We start from the raw sequence: 6,056 nt of genomic DNA, 5'->3' as shown, positions 1-6,056 counted from the left end.
TAAAATATGTAACATTATATAAATTATGATTATCATATCACTTAATTAGTATATTCGATTATTTGTATCTTTTATTGTAAAGTGTATTATGTCTTTATTACTATTTCGATATTGACAAATTGATTTTATAATATTAAAAATTTAACTATATGCTTAAAATAAATGGAACTCAATTTTGGTACTCATAAACATGAATATTAAAAGTTAAATACTTATATTAAAAAGGATATCTACGAGGACAACGAGCCTTGGTGTGTCACGTTTCCTTGCATATACTACACTTTCTTGACATGCAAGCTAGAGCGATATCCATTTCATTCTTGCGTCACCTTGTGCATTGATTAGTAGATGTTCGCAAATATTCAGTATTTGCAATCAAACTAAATGCGACAGGAGGCCAATAAATTTCATCACTCACTGGCGTAAAAGTAGAATTATAGGTTCGTTTGTAATACTTCGTGGTGTAGTATTTGCTCACATAAGTCTTTGGCTCGATACCACGAAGACCACAAAATTTGATTGCATGAGAGCAAGGTATATGATAGTTTACCTATTTACCACAACAACATTTTTTGGCAGCTGCAAAAATTTTGTGAACATTTCCTCCTTTGCCATTGTGTGCAAATGTAAGGATCTCAAATACAGCTGAAGTAGTACTATAGTTCATCATTCCAGTATGTGCTTGAGCTTTTCTCCAATTTTCATTGAATCATTTTTCCACACTAAGAGGCCAAGACTTATTTTGTTCAAGTAAAGCATTAGCAAGGGTGCTTCGTTCAACAAAACGATCAATCAAAGCTTTAACTGTCAAGCGACCCATAGCTGTGACTGGAAGCCCTCTTACTTTCTTCAACGCACCATTCTACGAATCAGATACATTGGTTGTCAAAGAACCCCATCTATGACCGTTATCAAGGTACATAGTCCATTTCTCCAAAGGAAGATCATTTAACCACTTAAAAGCTTCAGCGTTCAATGTTTTAATTTGTTGAATTCTTTGAACAAATTTTTTTTCTTGATTCTCCGTCGCAGCATACCACATTAGATTTCAAGTTCAGTATTTTATTTTTTTAATTGAAATTTGCTTTCAAATGACGAACACAAAATCAGTGGTATGTCATTGGAGGTTGCAACCAATCGAAAGATTGAACACATTTTAAGATACCTTGATGGCGGTCAGAAATAAGGCTGATTCCTGTACGCAAGACAACAACATGCTTCCATAATAATGCCAAGAACCATGACCAAGATTCAAAGCTCTCCTGGGCGACTAAGGCATATGCAAGTGGCAAAACATTTCTGTTTGCATCAATAGTGACAACAATTAATAATTTAATATCATACTTGCCATAAATATGAGTTCAATCTATAGAAATAACAGGCCTGCAACTTTTGAAGCCATCGATGCATACTTTAAAACTCCAAAATAAGTACTTGAAAATTTACTCTCCTTTCATCATTGTTGAATGGTGCTCCCACTCAACATTAGTACCTGGGTTAAAAAATTGTAAAGTCGTCATATATCTAGGTAAAGCCTTAAAGGAATTTTCAAAGTCGCCATACACCATAACAAACGCCTTCCTTCGAGCTTTTTGGGCTTTTCTATAACTGGGAGTGTAGTGGTTCAATCCTTTGATGATTTCTGGAATCATCTTTATTGCAATATTGAGATTTTCGATAATATAAGGAATTAACGATGTAGCAATCATGTTGCTATTCAAATTGCAATGATCCTCCTTATATGTATCTAGATTACAACTGTGGTCAATCATTTTACCTGTCTTCCACATATCACCGCCTATCTTGTGAAAACGAATCATCCACTAACATCCCAACATATTATTTTTGCAGATGACCTTCCAACTGTTTCCTTTGGATTGATCACACAAGAACTCTGTCCCTTTAGCAATATTGTACATTCTCACTGTCGATTTCATTTGTTTTTTATTTAAAAATATCATACCTATATGTAATGACACAAAAAAAAATTGATTAATTAAATAAAAAAATATTTATCATTAATTTACATAATTTTATGTTTCATGAATCAAACCTGACTTAATGTTTTTAGGATTCTTTTCATTTCATAGTGGAACGTTGTCAAGAACGTTAAATCCGGATTCGTCTGCAAAATTTTCCGTATGATCCAAATATGGAATGGCTTCAAAAGATGAACTAACAGTAGAGACAACTATGGGAGGAATATCTTCGCCAACATCTTCATCATAATTTCCACTTTCATTATCCTCTGTTGAATCAACGTGTAGTTCATTGTCATTGATACCAACTACTTCTGAGAGCCGAGTGAGAGGACCTCCGCATTCGTTACGCCTTCAAAATTCAAATTGAATGAATATATGAAGAAAAGAAATATTAGACAATTATATTTGTATACAAGTGAATTACATGTTGATAGCCTCCAACGGTGTAGAAAGAAGTTGACTACACAAATTGGTAGGTCTGGCAACATCTAAAATATTCACTTCAAAGGTCGAATTTTGTTGTATTTCATTTACACCCTCAATTGCTACCATCACTTGTTGTTCGACTGGAAGATCAAATGCACTATCATCGGGTTCATGAATGAGAGGGCATCATTGAACTAATGCATACATCTCAAGAAACTGCATATCGATGCAGTTAGAAATAATTCAAAACTACGAAGAAATGACGATAAAGAATCATCATTCGAAATACAAGTTAAGGAAAAAGAAAAAATGGCATGTCCATTAGACGCCAAAGAACTTGGATATCGACCAAAGATAATTACTACGTCTTCTGGATCTTTTATCTTCATTTTTTTCCTAAAAACACTTTGCAAACGATCATATGTAAGAGATAATGGAAATAATTGAGTAACCATAGGTGGAATACTATATCTCATATATCCGGATTCATGCAAAATCTCTCCACCCCAATGTAAAATCACTCTAACCTTATTATCCGTCATCTTAAAAGTTCTAACCTTACTATATTTCACACTATGTGTTTTTATGATTATGATTCCACCGATGTCTTAAATAAATTAAAAACTAACAAGGCTACTTGCCCCTTGAGCCTTGTAAGTTCTTACACATTTACACATTTTCACTTTCACGTGAAACTTCAGTGTTGAATCAAATCAACACTGTAGTTTTGCGTGATATATTTTTACAGTGTTGAATTAAATCAACGATGTACAAGTTTCACGCATTTTATGTTTCAACGAAAATAAAAAATAAAATACTTCAATTAGTAGTCAAAAACTATTAGATAAAGTGATAAAAAAAAATACTATATTAAAATAATAAACAAACAAAATTTAAAAAAATTTAATTAAAAACTATACATATAAAATAAAAAACTAAACGCTTTGACAAAAAAAAAAATAACTCACAAGGCTACTTGCCCCTTGAGCCTTGTACGTTCTTACTCATTTACACATTTACAGTTTCACATGAAATTTTAGTGTTGAATCAAATCAACACTTTATTTTGCGTGATTTATTTTTTTACAGTGTTGAATTAAATCAACATTGTACAAGTTTCACACGGTATATGTTTCAAAGAAAATAAAAAATAAAATACTTCAATTATTAGTCAAAAACTATTAGATAAAGTGATAAAAAAAATAGTTAAAAAATACTATATTAAATTAATAAACAAACAAAATTTTAAAAAAATTAATTGAAAACTATACATATAAAAATAAAAAACTAAACGTTTTGAAAAATAAAAAATAAAAAAATCACAACGTTTTGACGACCATGCACTATAAAAACCATGCATTATAAAAAAAATATTATTAAAACCATGCATTTGATCACAACTCCACTTACTACTCCTATTTAAAGAAATCTATCAAAGTTGTGCAAGTTATAAAATTTTGCAAACTTTTGAAGAATCAAGACAATACAAGGTAATTTAATGATAACTTTTCTTTTTTTTTTTATCATTTATGTGTTTTATTAATTATTTCATCTTAAGTTATAGTACTGATAATGATGTAATTTTTTTTTCATTTTGATATATAGATGAATCAAGAAATTTTTGCATATCAAGGACCAATTGAATATGATGTTTTAACGTTACAAGATAAACATCAATCTCAAAAAAATTGGAATGGTGAAATATCTTCGATGGAAACACGTTTAATAGTGTGGAGACATGATTATGATTTATGGCAATACTTAAAAAATAATCCGATTCATACACGTATACTAAATTATTTTGATTACACAAGTTTTAGAGGTGTTCTAGAAGTAGGAAACTTTTCATGCGATGCAAATATTATTACTGCTTTGGTTGAAAGGTGGCGTCCAGAGACTCACACCTTTCATATGAGAACTGGTAAAACAACAATAACTATGCAGGATATGGAAGTTGTGTTCGATATAGTTGTTGATGGTACATCTGTTCTACTACCAAAGGCTAAATCCATGGATTTGTTTGCTAGACAAACTTTAATTTTTAATTTAACCGGTTAGTTTCCTACGGAAGATTGTTTTCAAGGTTTAGAATATTTTCACCGTCATTAGTTAATTATATAGAAACTTCAAATGTAATAAACGATAATTCCACTAAACTAGAGGTACAACAAAAATTTAGATTATACTTACTTTGGTTGCTTGGAGGAACATTATTTCCTGATGAGTTAGGAAATAAATTTAATTCAATCTTTTTCATTGAAATGGGTGACTTACAAGCACTGGCAACACAAGCTTGGGGAGCTGCCACACTTTCATACTTGTACCATTCATTATGTCGCGACTCTATATGCGACGTTTCCATTGTAAATGGTTTTATATCATTATTACAGGTTGGTCACCTTTATATTTGTAATTATTATAATTGACTATTTTTAATACTAATAATAAAAATTATTTATTATTTTATAGGTATGGGTGTGGGAGCGTATTATACCATTCCAACCTATGTTATCGCCTTTCAACAATGATCAACCAGAGGGACAAAACCACTTGCATATAAGTGGTCTCGACGAAGGGTTCATGAGAAAGATGCTCGAAAAAATATGATCTTTTGTAGAGATGTTTTAGACAATCTACAACCTTATCAGGTATAACTAAAAAAAATTAGTTTATTACAAGATTTAAAACGGTAAACAAAATGTATGATATAAATGTTACCTTTTTTCTTCTTCTATGGTTTATTTGGGAGCCTTATTCTCAAGAAGTTCTTAATGCCCTGCCTGAATTGTGTCGACGAGGGTAGAAGGTGCGGATGGTGAAGGTGCCACTTATTTTCGGAATATATCATGAGTGGCACATGATTGGTCGTGTAGTAAGACAATTTGGTTTTGTGCAACATATACCAGAAAATGTGCATTATTCTGATGAGCATTATAAAATTGATTAACGCCACAAAATAGATAGGCATACTTGTTAGATGTTTGTTCATACTGATAATACATGGAATGAACGTTATCAACATGTTGTACAAATAAATCATCAATCAAACGCAATTGATTATTTCAACTGGTATCTACGACATTCACGCAAGTTCATTGCAAATGCAGAACATGATGTCCAACATGGATATCAACCAATCGCACGAAGATATGAGGCATTGGTATGTATTTTTTTAAAAATACATAAATAACATTGACTTCTTCACTTGACCTTTATATATATATATATATATATATATATATATATATATATATATATATATTAATGAATTTTAGGCAATGAGACATGAAAGATTGTATAGAATGAATCAAACAATAGAAAATGATAATACTCAGTCATTTCAAGTGAGAGGCATTGCAAGACAAATGTCATCTTATTCTAGAGATGCTATGAATGTTATTCATTTGAACACAAGGTTGAACTTTCAACAACATTATATTCCACCAAATGAAAATCAATCACCAACAACATCAAATTCAGGAGGTGTTCCGATAGAAGAACATAATACGGGATTTTCGGGAGATCAATATGAGGCCAATACAAATTTATCATTGGCTACTCCCGACACCCGGTATTACCCTATTTTTTACTGTGCTGGAGTATCTACGAGTGTGCCCAACTACACACAAGAAGAAGGTAGTGGCTTTCA

At 31.4% G+C, this 6,056-nt stretch overlaps 1 pseudogene; it reads right to left on the bottom strand.

The window, feature by feature from the left end:
* Positions 1 to 325: 325 nt before the first annotated feature.
* Positions 326 to 1,042, bottom strand: LOC125832794 (uncharacterized; annotated as a pseudogene).
* Positions 1,043 to 6,056: the final 5,014 nt, after the last annotated feature.

This window comes from Solanum verrucosum, unplaced genomic scaffold, assembly GCF_900185275.1.
Source record: "Solanum verrucosum unplaced genomic scaffold, falcon-dt-bn FXZP01000143.1, whole genome shotgun sequence".
NCBI lineage: Eukaryota > Viridiplantae > Streptophyta > Magnoliopsida > Solanales > Solanaceae > Solanum > Solanum verrucosum.
Note: the sequence above shows the minus strand (reverse complement) of the source record. Positions and strands in the feature narration are given on the sequence as shown.